Source organism: Dermochelys coriacea, chromosome 21 (genome assembly GCF_009764565.3).
Source record: "Dermochelys coriacea isolate rDerCor1 chromosome 21, rDerCor1.pri.v4, whole genome shotgun sequence".
NCBI lineage: Eukaryota > Metazoa > Chordata > Testudines > Dermochelyidae > Dermochelys > Dermochelys coriacea.
In genome coordinates this window covers 7,615,086-7,628,432 of record NC_050088.1, presented here as the reverse complement: position 1 = coordinate 7,628,432, position 13,347 = coordinate 7,615,086, and the positions used below count along the sequence as shown (strand labels likewise).

General features: G+C 48.6%; 2 protein-coding genes and 2 non-coding genes across 5 annotated transcripts in view; 2 read left to right on the top strand and 2 right to left on the bottom strand.

Moving 5' to 3' along the window:
* Positions 1–3,334, bottom strand: part of PIK3C2B (phosphatidylinositol-4-phosphate 3-kinase catalytic subunit type 2 beta) — an 80,719-nt gene extending 77,385 nt beyond the window's left edge. The window contains exon 1 of the mRNA XM_038380010.2: positions 3,194–3,334. The gene's annotated coding sequence lies outside the window, so the exon portion shown is untranslated. The remainder of the gene's footprint in view (positions 1–3,193) is intronic.
* Positions 3,229–3,301, top strand: TRNAK-UUU. Its single transcript has one exon. It is a non-coding gene; the product is annotated as a tRNA-Lys (tRNA).
* A 250-nt stretch (positions 3,335–3,584) lies between the features above and the next one.
* Positions 3,585–3,657, bottom strand: TRNAK-UUU. The gene has a single exon. It is a non-coding gene; the product is annotated as a tRNA-Lys (tRNA).
* Positions 3,658–6,552: 2,895 nt separating this feature from the next.
* MDM4 (MDM4 regulator of p53) overlaps positions 6,553–13,347 on the top strand; it is a 33,755-nt gene continuing 26,960 nt past the window's right edge. Inside the window, exon 1 of one of the 2 annotated variants that reach the window (XM_038380366.1) lies at positions 6,553–6,774. The gene's annotated coding sequence lies outside the window, so the exon portion shown is untranslated. The remainder of the gene's footprint in view (positions 6,775–13,347) is intronic. The other variant, XM_038380368.2, reaches the window with a different exon arrangement.

Here is a 13,347-nt window from a genome sequence, read left to right as displayed (position 1 = left end):
AGTTCTAGCTGAATGGTACCCATGGGGCAAAACTGCCAACCTCAGTCTCAGCAGCAAGGCCAAGAACATGGAGACCCAACTTTGCCATTCAGAGCTAGAGAGGATTCCCAGGTTTGGGGAGCCTAGAAGCACATGATAGAGAAGCTTGGAGGATACCTGCCTTGCAGCTGCTTGTGCCGGACATGCTGTGTGTATTACTAAGAGATGGGCCTTACTCCAGGGTTGTCAATCTGGGACCTTTCACCAGAAATTAATTTCAAAAATATATATTTCAAACATCAGGAATTAAACTCACCCTATGAGATCATAACAAATTGGACATTTATTCCACTGAGCTCACCACCAGGCCAGCTGAGGTTACTGTGACAAGCCTCTTTGATTTATGGGTTTGTTGAGGTCAGCACATCACCATCTGGTTATTCCAAGCGCCTTGCTCCTCCTCCAGTCTCCCAAGACACCTTCCCACACGCTGCTCATCATCTGTGCTGCCTCTGTACCTCCTTGTGTTTGATTTTGTCCCCCCTTCCCGAGTTGCAATGGCCTGATTTTCAAAGGCACCGGCAGCTCTCATTGACTGCAGTGGAGTTTGTGGTGGCTCAGTACTTTTAAAACTTGGGCCACTCTCCTAGTTAGACAATAAAATGGTTGGAACCTTGGCTCAGATTTTCAAAAAAGTTCAGCACCCAAAAGTGGGACCAGATTCTCCAAAGACCACAGCTCCCAGTTGGGCATCTAAATGGGAAGATTCTGAAAAGGGCACAGTACCCTGAGTTGTTGTTCTGAGTGGGAGCTGCTGAGCCCTTTTGGAAATCTGTTCACTAGATTTAGATTCCTAACTGGGAGCTGAGCACTTTTGCAAATCTGCCGCCTTGTCTTTTTAAGCACTTGGTCAAACACCATGTTAACCCTACAGCACTCTGGGGATTAACAATAATGACGGATTCTTCACATAAGAAAGAATCTTTCATGAACTAACCAGCCGTGCAGCAGAGTTTTCCCTCACAAAGGCCATTTACAGACAGTTCTAAAAGGTGTGGGAGAAAACTAAATCATAGAAGCCCATAGTGAATGTCATAATTTTATACCCCGGACCTTACACCCAACCTTGAGGTTTGCACATCAAGTCGTTGCCTTAGTGACTTTTTTAAATAAAAGGTGTTTACTTCCATGCAGCTAATAATCCAAAAAAATTGCTGGTAAAATCTGCCCCCCAATGGAGAAAGATAACAATTGCATTGGAGGAAAGAAATGCAAATGTTGGAAAAGAAGCACTTAATCTGTGCCTGACTTTAGCCCTCCCACTACACCACACTGAAGCTGATTAGTTATAGCATGGTACTGTTAAAGCTCCCGAGGTCAGTATTCTTATTGCTGAGGCCAGAGATGCTGGAGACATCAGACCCATTAGAAATGGTCTAGTTACCCGTCCTTTCCCCAGGGTGGGATGGTTTTCTGCAGTTTATTTCCTAGCACTTTATCCAGAATAGTTTGAAATATCACAAATGATGTGGCTTCCACTCCTACCCTTGGGGAAATGATGTCTTTGTGTAACAGATCTCCTCTTTCACATATTCAGTCTAATTTTTCCTTTGCTCGATTCATTTCCTTCTGCCAGGCTCCCTGTGATAGCCCTATTTGGCCTGGAGGAAGCCAGACAAAAACAAAGGAGAATTATTCCAGCTAATGTTCCTGTCATCCACATACCATGTCCCCTTTTGTTAATTTCCTGGTGCACAGCTCACCACCCACCCCAGTCCTGGATTCCTGATTCTGGGAGTTTTGGAGAAGAAAAGTGCTGTATACATATAAAGCATCAGTATGACCACAATGATACTAAACGTCCATGACTCACTTGATTGGATTCCAGGCAAAGGCACCTCACTGTGTTCCCTTGCACCTCACAATAACCCTGTCTCCTAATCTGAGGCACTCCAAACCCAATGGCATTCCAGCTGGCCAGCTCCCCCCTGCCTTTACTGATGCTTCATGATTTAATCACACGAAAAAAAACCTCCCCTTCCCTAGCTGCCAGGCCCCATCCTTTCTCCTTAAATAGAACCAGTTGCTGGATTAGGAGGCAGATCTGTATAATCATCAACTGTATATTGATGCTTTACAATTATACAGCACTTCTCATCCCCAAGGCTCCCAGGATCAGGCACCAAGGACTGGGGTGGGTGGGGAGCAGTGCATCAGGACATTAACAAAAGGGGACAGGTTATACAAATGACAAGAACAGCCAGCTATAAAAGTTAAAGCAGACAAAGACTTCTGGGAGAGATTAAAAAACCTCACATTTCAGGGTTTCAACCAATCTTCATAAGGGATTAGGGAGATCTTTTCCTGGGATTATCCTGCATCTGCCACTGCAGGGTTTCTTACACCTTCTTCTAGAGCAGTTGGTGCTGGCCACTGTTGGAGTTGGGATACTGGGCTAGACAGCCCCTGGACTGAGCTGAGATGGTCATTCCTAGGTGCAAAAAGAAAAGGAGTACTTGTGGCACTTTAGAGACTAGCCAATTTATTTGAGCATAAGCTTTCGTGAGCTACAGCTCACTTCATCGGAGGCATGCTGATGAACTAACCAGGCCTCCGATGAAGTGAGCTGTAGCTCACGAAACCTTATGCTCAAATACATGTGTCAGTCTCTAGGGTGCCACAAGTCCTCCTGTTCTTTTTTCAGAGTAGCAGCCGTGTTAGTCTGTATTCGCAAAAAGAAAAGCCGTACTTGTGGCACCTTAAAGACTCACAAATTTATTAGAGCAAAATAAATTTGTTGTTCTTTTTTGCGAACACAGACTAGCACGGCTGCGACTCTGAAACCTGATTCCTAGGTGCCTAGACCCACTTATTTTCAAGGGGCATGAAAATGCAGAAGAGGCTAGAACGGCCATAATTACTTCATGTTAATTAAAGTTAATGAATGGTAAGCACCAATTTTCACCCTCCCAGCGCTGGGCCAGTTTAGATCCCCATCCTGCCAGGCAGACCCCTGAGCCCAGCCATGGTCTTATTTCTTTCCAGTGGGGGGGCCAGTCGGGTGGGTGCAAGGATCCCTCCCAATAAGGCATTGCAGGCTCAAGGCTTTAGCGGCACCGTCCCCCCAGCCCTCTCGCGGGCCAGCCATGAAGCAGTGCCCAGGGTGGCATCCCTGGAAGGGCTGGGGCAAGGCGGGGCCGTGTTTGCCACTCACCATGTATAGGGCAGAAGAAGGCTGTCCACAAGAGCGCCCGGATAGCTCAGTCGGCAGAGCATCAGACTTTTAATCTGAGGGTCCAGGGTTCAAGTCCCTGTTCGGGCGTAGAAGCTTTTTCAGGAGGAAGCCGCGGGCGGGGGGCGGACTCCGCGCGCCGCGTTTTTAAAACCCCCCCGCCGCGAGTCTTTTCCCCGAGCACGCGACCTGCGTCACCTCCCCCGCACGAGCCCGGCGCTGCTCCCCCCCCCTCTCTGCGGGCGGAGGGGGCTTTGCAGCGGCTGCTGCGGAAGGAACAAGTTAGGCGAAGGCGGGACAGGGGGGGAAAAGAGACTGAAAAATAAAGGAAGAAGGGGGGGGGGGGAGAAAAAAAAAAAAAGCTGGCGGGACTCGCCCGAACAGGGACTTGAACCCTGGACCCTCAGATTAAAAGTCTGATGCTCTGCCGACTGAGCTATCCGGGCTCCTTGCGGCACCGGGCCGCCGGCAGAGCTAAAAGCGCTGAGCGGGAGGCGGGGGCTGAGCAAGGAAGCGAGGGAGAAAAGGGGGCGTGAGCAGCGGCTGTGCGCAGCGAGGAGGGGCACCACTCGCCCGAGCAAAGGCTGTGCGGGAAGGCGTGGCCTGGGCCAGGCGGGGCCCCACGGCGTCCCCGAAAATGCCTTTGCGAGCCCCCACCTCGTCGGCTGTGCTGCACGTGGAGTGGGAGCATCTAGGGGTCTCTGTAGCTCAAGTGTGTGGTCAGGACAGATCTGTCAGATTCATAACGGATTTGTGCAGAGAGAACAAGCTGCGTGTCCACAGAGGGTATGGTGGCACATTTTGGGACATTACTTTGCACAGTGGCTGTGGAGGGCACAGGTCTCTGAACACACTGGGGGTGCATTGCATTGCTCAGTGACCGTATGGGGCACAGATCACACACTGCTGGTGCATTGCATTGCTCAGTGACTGTGTGGGGCGCTGATCACACACTGGGGGTGCCTTGCATTGCACAGTGGCTGTGGGGGGCACAGATCGCACACTGGGGATGCATTGCATTGCAAAGTGACCGTGTGGGGCACAGATCACACACTGGGGGTGCATTGCATTGTTCAGTTACCGTATGGGGCACAGATCACACACTGATGGGTGCATTGCATTGCACAGAGGCTGTGGGGGGGCACAGATCACACACTGGGGGTGCCTTGCATTGCACAGTGGCTGTGGGGGGCACAGATCACACACTGATGGTGCATTGCATTGCTCAGTGACCGTGTGGGGCACAGATCACACACTGATGGTGCATTGCATTGCTCAGTGACCGTGTGGGGCACAGATCACACACTGATGGTGCATTGCATTGCTCAGTGACCGTGTGGGGCACAGATCACACATTGATGGTGCATTGCATTGCTCAGTGACCGTGTGGGGCACTGATCACACACTGGGGGTGCATTGCATTGTTCAGTTACCGTATGGGGCACAGATCACACACTGATGGGTGCATTGCATTGCACAGAGACTGTGGGGGGGCACAGATCACACACTGGGGGTGCCTTGCATTGCACAGTGGCTGTGGGGGGCACAGATCACACACTGATGGTGCATTGCATTGCTCAGTGACCGTGTGGGGCACAGATCACACACTGATGGTGCATTGCATTGCTCAGTGACCGTGTGGGGCACAGATCACACACTGATGGTGCATTGCATTGCTCAGTGACCGTGTGGGGCACAGATCACACATTGATGGTGCATTGCATTGCTCAGTGACCGTGTGGGGCACTGATCACACACTGGGGGTGCATTGCATTGCACAGTGACTGTAGGGGGCACAGATCACACACTGGGGGTGTCTTACACTGCACAGTAGCTGTGGGGAGCACAGATCACACACTGCTGGTGCATTGCATTGCTCAGTGACAGTATGGGGTACAGATCACACACTGCTGGTGCATTGCATTGCTCAGTGACTGTGTGGGGCGCTGATCACATACTGGGGGTGCCTTGCATTGCACAGTGGCTGTGGGGGGCACAGATCACACACTGGGGATGCATTGCATTGCAGAGTGACCGTGTGGGGCACAGATCACACACTGATGGTGCATTGCATTGCTCAGTGACTGTGGGGGGCACAGATCACACACTGGGGGTGCCTTGCATTGCACAGTGGCTGTGGGGGGCACAGATCACACACTGCTGGTGCATTGCATTGCTCAGTGACTGTGTGGGGCGCTGATCACATACTGGGGGTGCCTTGCATTGCACAGTGGCTGTGGGGGGCACAGATCGCACACTGGGGATGCATTGCATTGCACAGTGGCTGGGGGGGGCACACATCGCACACTGGGGATGCATTGCATTGCAAAGTGACCGTGTGGGGCACAGATCACACACTGATGATGCATTGCATTGCTCAGTGACTGTTTGGGGCGCTGATCACACACTGGGGGTGCCTTGTATTGCACAGTGGCTGTGGGGGGCACAGATCACACACTGATGGTGCATTGCATTGCAAAGTGACCGTGTGGGGCACAGATCACACACTGATGGTGCATTGCATTGCTCAGTGACTGTGGGGGGCACAGATCACACACTGGGGGTGCCTTGCGTTGCAAAGTGACTGTGTGGGGCACAGATCACATACTGGGGGTGCATTGCATTGCTCAGTGACCGTATGGGGCACAGATCACACACTGCTGGTGCATTGCATTGCTCAGTGACTGTGTGGGGCGCTGATCACACACTGGGGGTGCCTTGCATTGCACAGTGGCTGTGGGGGGCACAGATTGCACACTGGGGATGCATTGCATTGCTTAGTGGCCGTGGGGGGCACAGATCACACACTGCTGGTGCCTTGCATTGCTCAGTGCCCGGGGGGGCACAGATCACACACTGCTGGTGCATTGCATTGCTCAGTGACTGTGTGGGGCGCTGATCACACACTGGGGGTGCCTTGCATTGCACAGTGGCTGTGGGGGGCACAGATTGCACACTGGGGATGCATTGCATTGCTCAGTGGCCGTGGGGGGCACACATCGCACACTGGGGATGCATTGCATTGCTCAGTGGCCGTGGGGGGGCACAGATCACACACTGCTGGTGCATTGCTCAGTGACTGTGTGGGGTGCTGATCACACACTGGGGGTGCCTTGCCTTGCACAGGGACTGTGGGGGGCACAGATCCCTGCACATCCTGCAGGGCGGGCTGCACTGCTTAAGTTGTGCCCAGTTCTGGTCGTTGTTTTCCTTCCTCCAGCTCGGTTTCTGCCCCAGTGCCCTTGCCCCCTCACCGTCCTCCAGCAGCCCTGGGACACGCCTTCTCTCCCCCCCGCCCCCTGCCATCTCTATCGTAGGCGCCTCGCTGGCCGAGCTTCCCCGACGCCGCCTTTCTAGGCCTGGCTTCCGGTGCCCTCTATGGTCGCAGTCCATCCCGGAGGACTCTCCCCACGCAGTCCCAGCGGAAGTGGCCGCGCCGCCATGTTGGCTGGGAGGGGAAGTGGAGGCCTGGCCCCCCACTAAGATGGAGGAGAGGAGCCAACTGGGGGCCTAGGGCCCCCTCAGGCCGCAGGGCGAGCTGGGGCCCATGGAGCAGCGCTAGGGTGAGCCCGGGGACCTGCCTGGAGGGGCGGGGAGGCCCTGAGGCCTGGGCCCTGCTCCCAGCCTGCTGGCTTGGGGGTCAGAGGGCCCAGGCGGGGGCGGGGGGCAGCAGGTGTGCGGGGGCGGGGCGGGGATATCCGCCTGGGAGACAGGCCCTGCGGCGGGGATAGGTGCATGCAGGGGACGCAGGTTGTGGCAAGGCCAGGGCCGTGGGAGTGGGAGGCCGTGTAGGGGCTGGACCGGTCTGGCCGTCGAGACACCTTGCAGAGGGCGCTGGCCGTCGCAGAGCCTGGCACAGCTGCTGCTGCTAATGGAAAGTTTTAAGTGGTGGGCTTTCGCTTTGATGTATTTCTGCTCCACCTTGGGGGGGGGTGTGCGGTGCGCGCGTGTGTGGGGGACATCCGTCCCTTCATGTCAAAGAAAAATCTCCCCTCTGGCCGGAATCATCCTGGTTCCCAGAGCGCCCACATTCAGGTTTGGTTTCGCGTTAGACAGCTGTGGATGGCACCCTGCTGCTGCTTGACGTTTGTTTTGCAGTGATGATCCACTCAACGCGACTTTGTGAAAATAGCGCCTGGGCCAGGAGAGCTGCAGTTGTGCCATTCAGAAATTAGTGTGTGTTTCTGAACACTTTTTTAAAATATTTATACGGTTAGATTCCTTTTCCAACGATCAGTTTTAGGGAGCTCTGACAGTTGCCTGACGATGCATGGTTTGCTGTTAGCTGATGTTTGTTATACCTGGTCCATCAATAAAAGGAGCACTTGGCAAGTGTTTCTGTGGTTACCGTTTTCTCTTTTTTCCCCTTTTTTCCCCCTAAGCTGTCACATGCCTAACAGTTACCTAAAGCATGACTTGGTACCTTTGACAGCCTTTGGAGGAACTGCTGATAGGAGCATGTTGCTGCCTGATTAGGAGGGAAAATTAAGGCGGGGGCGCGCGCAAATTTGTACGTCATCGGGTGCGCCGTAATTTTGACGTTGGATGCTGGCACGCCTGCCCAGAAATGAACGCTGGCAAAAGCCCATCTGTAGTTTAGGAACTAGCCACTCTGCTAAGTGCAACTTAAAAACAAGGAAGCATTTTAGGAAGGGATTAGTAAGGATTTAAAAAAAAAAAAAAAAAAGAGACCGAAAAGCATGCAGTTTCGTAACTATCTTGTAAAGTGTGTGTGTCCGTTTTTAAAGTGTGCTTTTTTGCGCTTCCTGGAGTGTTGTCCGTATCTTCCAAAATGATCATCAGAAACAGTTACTGCCAGCCTGGTGCCGAGTTTTTGAAAAGATGTTATGCTCATCGGGCTTATTTAAAAGCTACATTAAAATGAGCTGTATTGCAAATGTCTGGTTAATTGTGACTTGGGTTGATGAAGCAGCTTCTAAATACATCAGATTGAGTTTAACGGAAGAAAAATGTGAAGTTCAGATCTTTTTCGGAAAGGGAGTTGGGGCAGATAGTGGAGGGAAGTAGGGAGTGTGATGTTAAATGAGGATGAGCTCTAGACAGATTTGAGGTCCTTTTTGTATCTGTGGGAGTGAAGTGTTGTTACTACATTGTGTAGATTTTGGACTAATTTTGTTTGTGCTAGCATTCATTAGTGTTTCCGTGTTGTATTACTGGCTGTGCAGCCCCAAGGTCACTGGGTGGCAGGTCAGGACTACTTATCTCTTGAGAACCCTGTGGATTAGGGTTCAAGACCTTTGGTCCCTGATACCCACCTTGTCTCACTAATATGCTGCCTATAGGGAGTCAAGTTCACTTGTCTATAAATAAGCATTTAAACTGCCCATTTGGGGTAGCAGTTGTAGAAATGCTAATGCAGAGATGGTTCAGCTGGCATTTTAGCCTCTTCAGTCTAGACCTGGTTGGAGCAGGGTTAGACAGTGACTGTCCTGCAATAGAGCTGCCCCCACTGAAGCTGCATGGGTGGAAGTTGAACTGGGGGAATTCTTAGTAAAAATTTCTGGTCTAGACAGCGTGAGTGACCATGTTTTGGGTGAGTGTGTGTGGAGTTAGACTGGCAGACAGATATACAGCAGAGCCTGGTCTGCTGAAATTATGATATTGTAAAGCTGATATTAAAACACTGTTCTAGAATTGGAACAAAGGTATCTATTTGTAGTATCAGAGTAGCAGCCGTGTTAGTCTGTATTCGCAAAAAGAAAAGGAGGACTTGTGGCACCTTAGAGACTAACAAATTTATTTGAGCATAAGCTTTCGTGAGCTACAGCTCACTTAAACTTCTGCTCTAATACACCGGTACCTGCTTACAGTCAAGTTCTCCATGACTTCAGTATATGGGGATTCCCTTTACTATGTCACTGCTGCTGGAACATATGTGGTTCTCAGCCTCAGTTGCTTTTTCAATGTCTGTTAAATGACTAGTAGAATGCATCTGGCACAGCACTGGTTACATCAGTTAGAAAGCTATACCTGATAAGATATGTGACATGTGTGATACAAATATGATCACTTTGATATGCACACCTGATAAAAGAAGGACCTATTTTTAAAATCTAGATTTTCTGCTCCTTATTTTAAATTTCTGTTTGGAAATCTCAGTGGTGATTGAAACATTTTGTGTAAGAGATACTATGCAAAACAGATCTCCAAATGTTTTAGAGTTATACTGTTATGGACATAAATAATATGACCTCCTGAGGTCACTTCCACCCCTGATATTCTATGAATAGCAAAAGGAGAGAAATTAAGAGCCTTAGAGCAAGGAAGAAGTGATTTTGGGGACATGTTCCTCTGAGCATCTTTTGAAAGATACTAGAAAAATAACCCCAGAGCAAATAGAAATGTTAATGCCAGGCCCAGAAAACCATCTCTATTTTGTAGCTGCAAAAACCCTCAGCTAAAATGTGACTTGTAAAAGTGAAAGAAATGGGGATAATCTTAGCATGCCTTGTTTTCCATCCCCCAAAATGGAGGAAGCAAGATGTAGTGTTTAAAGCACAGGACTGTAAGTCAGAGAGACCACTAGTTGGTTCCTGCTTGCTCTGCCACTGACTAGCTATCTGACCTCTGTCAAGTCAAGTGAGTAGGTCAACATCAATTTAAAAAAATCATTCTTCACTTGGATGAGAGTGTGGGGGGAAACTATTTACTGTTGTTGCAAGTATGAAGGTTGTGTGGTCTAGTGCAGTGTTTCTCAACTCTTTGATACCAGGGACTGGCTTGCTGCCTTCCTAAACTGGTCAGGGAGATCTCAGGGGCTGGGACTGGTCCACGGACCGGTTGTTGAGAAATACTGTCTAGTGGACAGGGCACTGAGCAGGGAGTCAGGACACCTGGGTTCTACTCCCAGCTTGGCCACTTCTCTGCCGTGTGCTGACAGTGGACAAGTCACTTCCCCTCTGTGTGTCTTTCCTCCCAACCTTGTCTCTTTGTCTATTTGGATTGAAAATAGATCAGGGCAGGGACTGTCTGGGTTTTTTGTCTGTACAGCTCTTGGCACAATGGGGTTCTGCTCTCAGTTGGGTCTTTTAGAAGCTACTATAACTACGAATAATAACTTCAAAACCATGATCTTGCAACTGCTTCCTGCGAGTGAAGCCCTTGCCTATGCAAAAGTTCCACTGACTTCATATATATGTACTTCGTATATATGAAGTAGGGTGTCAAAGGTTATTTTACAGGCTGTAATCAGGGTATTCTAGGGACGATAGGGACAAGCAAAAAATAAACCTTAAATGAGAAACCCATCACCAATTCATATTAAGGTACAGTAATATATATGATCAATTTCTTCAGCATATAGAAGCTTTTGGTTTAGGACAGAGAAAAAAGCAGATCTTTGCTGATACTACTTGCATAAATTTAGTCCCTACAGGTCCCTGCTTGTTTTGTAGAAAGAGGTGTTCTGAGAATACAGTGGTGGCGGGGTTATACAATCAAAGATTATGGTACCATGTATTTTTTTTTCCCCTTTGACTGTCTGAATCCAAATCAGTTTACTAGGATTTCTCTTGTTCATCAAGTAGTGTAGAGACTCAAAGGACTTACAAAAAGTAATCACTCACAGCCCTGTGCTTTCAAAGGGGAAAAAAAGCCCATTAGGATAGGATTACTGCAAACATGTTTGTCTACAGTAGATTTCTAGATGTATCACCAGTGACAAATACTGTTGGTGGTGATTGATTTAGGAAGATTTGCAGAGCCATTTGCCAGTGCTTCAGTTTTTATTTTTTTTAATTGGAATAATCATCTTGAAAATAAATCTAGATTTCCCTCTTCCTCCCCCCCCAAAAAATGGTTTTGCAATAAAAGAATGTTGCATCATTTTTTGCAAATCTTAATTATTAATTATCAGAGGCGTAGCCGTGTTAGTCTGCATCCACAAAAAAATGAGGAGTCCGGTGGCATGTTAAAGACTAACAGATTTATTTATATCAACATAAATCTGTTAGTCTTTAACATGCCACCGGACTCCTTCTTGTTTTAATTATTGTTATCTATCAAAGATTAGCTTTGTTTGGTTCTTTACTGGCAGTCCTTCATGTGTCTTGATAAACTCAAAATTCCTACCATGTGGCAGATATATCATGACTTGAAAAAAAACTTCTGCAAACGAAGCTCTGACCCCTTAAAATAGATTTTTTTAAAAAAAAATGGCAGATCTGAATTTACCTTACAGTACTTTAAAAAAAATTAAATCAAATAAGTCTTAAATGCGGTGTCACTGCCTGTGTTACGGTAAGTAATATATTACATAACTCTTGTGCAATAAAATCTCTCTCTTCACGGTTCTTGGAGGAATGTTATAAATCTTCATCAAAGCAAAGAATAAAAAGCATGCAACTCTAAATGAGAGTAGGCCAGCAAAAATTAACTAATTTAAAGTCACATAGGTTATACAAAATGAAAGATCACTTCATATTGTTGCATAACTTTATATCAGTGCTGTACCACTTGAAACCCTTGAGGATACATTGTGGCTGGGTAGAGTAGAAAAGCTTACCCTCTCTCCTCCAAATGCCTGTAACCTGGTACCATGTTCTGCAGTCATCTTACAAAGATGTGTATACAAGAGCAGATAAAGCAGGGTTTTTTGTGTGTGTTAGTACCTTACAGCAAAAGTCTCACATGCACTGCTAAAATCTATTATTAGACCCTATGCGGATACAAATTTTCTGTCTGCATCTGATCCTCAATTGGCAAAAATGACCCTCTGATGTCCGCAGATTGGCAGGGCTTTAGCTACCACATCCTGTGCAGCTGCAAGCCCTACTCTAGAGCCTGGCAGCTGCGCCACAACACCATCCAGAATCGCCTGGTGAAAGCCATCGCACCATGCCTGGGGGAGGTCACCGTGAACTCCACCATACCCAGGACGGACAGCCAGTTGTGACCTGACGTGGTAATCACCGACCAGGACCAGAAAAAGATCATCCTCATCGACATCACAGTCTCCTTTGAGAACAGGACCCCGGCCTTTCGCGAATCCCGAGCTCGTAAGTTGGAAAAATGTGCCCCCCTGGCCGACACCCTGAGAGCGAAGGGTACGAGGTGCAGATGGATGCCCTGATTGTCGGAGCCCTGGGCGCTTGGGACCCCTGCAACGAGCGTGTGCTGCGGACCTGCGGGATCGGTCGACGGTACGTACGGCTCATGCGGCGCCTGATGGTCTCGGACACAATTCGATGGTCCAGGGACATCTACATCGAACACATCACCGTCCACCGACAGTACCAGGAGGTGTGAGCCAGTACAACATCGTGCATCAACCATGGGAAAGGGACTGAGAGACTTCTTTTTTTTCATTGGACCATATGAACTGGAACCATAAACTCACTGAACATTAAATCCCACCAAATGAGGGTAGATCCATCCTCATCATCGTACCCGCTCATTATACTTCACACCTGAACATGTCCATTATATGGACAGCATACCCCCATATCTCAATGTCTGTACTTTGACCCGTTAAACTTTTACCCCCAATCGGGGAGATTGCAGATTATGTATTCCTTATGCCACCCGCTCCTAAACTGAACTTCGCACCCCTTGATAATCTGTACCTTATTCCCTGATAACCAGAAACTTCTATGCCTAAACTCTGTACCGTTTTCTTTTTACTTCAACATTATCTTAATAAAATTTGAATCTGCATCCATCCGCAAAAATGGTCTGTGCCTATCCGCATTCACAGATATCCGGGGATTTGCAGGGCTCTATCTATTATGTTGGTAGGGTGGAGTGACAAGTGTTTGGTTTTGTGGACGGCACAGGTTTTAAAATAGTGTTCCTGAATCTGATTCATCAAAATATTATCAGATGGCAAGACATTAAATTTCGAGAGTTTAGGCGTCTTTGCACTTGCAGATAGATGCCTTTCAACCATGGTACTCAGAAGCTGGATGTAAACACTTAAACACTGTGACTCTCCTTCTTTCAGCGACCTAGCATTGTCTACAGGGTTGTGGATTTTTCACACCGCTGAACTGGATCAAGTTTACTTTTTAGTGTAGACCAGGCCAAAGGGTATGTGTCTCCATTGCAGAGTGAGGCTGTATCTATATGTACAGTCTTGTGAAGACGCTCTATGCCTATTGGTGTTATAAAAAAAAACC